We start from the raw sequence: 2,500 nt of genomic DNA, 5'->3' as shown, positions 1-2,500 counted from the left end.
GTTTTTACTGGTTCAATTGCCCACTGGTTCAGTCGACCACAGGTTCAGTTGTCACTGGTTCAATTGCCCACTGGTTCAGTCGTCCACTGGTTCAGTCGTCCACAGGTTCAGTTGTCACTGGTTCAATTGTCCACTGGTTCAGTCGTCCACTTGTTCAGTTGTCACTGGTTCAGTTGTCACTGGTTCAGTTGTCACTGGTTCAGTTGTCCTAGAACCGAATTTTTGAAGGTACTAACTCATTAAGGTATTAACTCATAAAAAATAAAAGGAGTAAGCTGAAGTACTCACACACACAGACAGATTCAGATTTTTTTTTCAGATTCAGATAGTTTATTGACCACAGGAAAAAAAAATAAATTATACAATTTAAAATACATACAGTTCTGGTCCAAAATACAGTAACTTCTCTTAATAGCACTATGCGAATGATATACATTAAAACTTTTATAACACATTTAAAACACAAATGCAATAGTAAAAATAAGTAAAACACCTAAAATAATCGTTAAAGATGGGGCAGGAATCCAGCAAACATCACACTACGGGGGTAACATCTTAAGACTTGGAGATGCATACATAACTTTATCACTTAAACAACGCTAATAATTTATGCACTATAAAACACACATTATCATAATCAGTTCTGTCTACCAACAACTGATGAACAGTTGTGACATTTTATATTAATCTAAGGGTCAAAGACAAGGGACAAGTCTCGATGACATGTGTCTCGGTCTGCACGAGGCCGCAGGGACACAGCCTCTCCTCCATGGGAAGGCGACCACGTCCCCGACGGTTCCAGCGACCTGTTTCTACCGCCAGGGAATGAGCACTGAGACGAAGTCTTGTCCATGACACACGCTCTATCTCGTTCACTCTAGTACTTCTTGTGTATATATCATGTACTATTAGATTCGGGTTAATTTGTTTATAAAAGGTCAACCTATTTGACAACGAATTCCTAATATTAAGTCTCATTCTGTGCTTGGCATCTTCCACATCGTTAAAATCATTTATAGTCATATCTGTGATATACCTAGACACTTGATCGTTGTAATTTAACACTAACCTCAGTACGTGCATCAACGGGTCATCAACTATATCGTTTCTTTCTGTCCACACTTTATGAAAATATTTCCTTTGTTTTTCCTTAACAAGCGCTTTAAGTGAGGGTAAACCTAATTCCACCATGCAAATGTCATTATTAGTAGTTATTCTCACACCTAATAATTCCTTTATGCACCATTTGTATAGTTTCTCTATAGGTTTTAAGTCACAGCTGAGCCACGATTCGCATCCATATAGCACCGAAGTAGTAACACAAGCATCAAAAACTTTTCTCTTAATATAAAATGGTACATCATTATTCCTATTGATAAAAGATATAAATTTTAAAACATGACACATCTTTTTGTTTGCATGAAGCTTTACAGCTGTTGAGGCTAATCCGTCATCAGTGAAGGGACTACCTAAATATATATAGCTAGTACAGTAACTTACTCGCATATCCTGACACAATATCATTTCTTTATCTTCAGTATTACCATTTACCACCATAAATTTTGTTTTGTCATTATTAACCACCATACCGTGTGAGCTACAAAAATCATGTAGAATCTCTATTTTCCTTATCATTCCTTCTCTAGTTGTTGACAATAATACAGTGTCGTCCATCATCACTAATATGTGCAACCATGACAGAAAGCCGTCTAAAGGACATCTTTGTTTGATCATTTGAATCATTACATTGACATATATACTAAAAAGCACACAGGATGTAGGGGAACCCTGCCGCACACCCACACTAGTGGCAATTAATGCAGTTCCTATAATACTGTTAGTATACTTGTACATACCAGCTAACGCTAACAGCATTATCACCCCACATCCCATTTGCTTCAGACATGTAAATAAATCAATCCTAGGGACACAATCATAGGCTCGTCTAAAATCGACAAACGTTATAAATAATTTAAATTTCTTTCTTCTGGCAACATCCATCAACAATCTAAGTGTTAGTAAATGTTCAGTACATCCTCGGCCCGCCTGGCTGCCTGCCTGTTCTCGGTGTGGTGCAAACCACTGGGTGAGTCGTGCACACAACACCATATCATACAGTTTAGCCACGCTGTTGATTACATTAATAGGTCTATAATTACTTGGTAGTAGCTTTGAACCACGTTTGAATATCACAAACATCTTAGCATTAATCCAACTGTCAGGGTATGAACCACTCATGAATACTGAGTTGAATAATGTGGCAATGAACAATATCCAGGATGCAGGCAACCATTTAAACAAAACAGGAGGTATGCCATCAGGGCCACTAGCTTTATTAGACCTTAATCGCTTTATTTGGGTGTCTACCTCGTTAGTCGTAATAGGTTCATCTAATACAGGAATAGTAATTTGTGAGTGTAGATCGTTCAGGTCAGGGTATACAGTGTTTGGAGGATTAAATATATCTTCAAAATACGTTTTAAATGTGTCGTCACTTGGC

This window comes from Scylla paramamosain, unplaced genomic scaffold (assembly GCF_035594125.1).
Source record: "Scylla paramamosain isolate STU-SP2022 unplaced genomic scaffold, ASM3559412v1 Contig7, whole genome shotgun sequence".
In the NCBI taxonomy this organism is placed as follows: domain Eukaryota; kingdom Metazoa; phylum Arthropoda; class Malacostraca; order Decapoda; family Portunidae; genus Scylla; species Scylla paramamosain.
Note: the sequence above shows the minus strand (reverse complement) of the source record.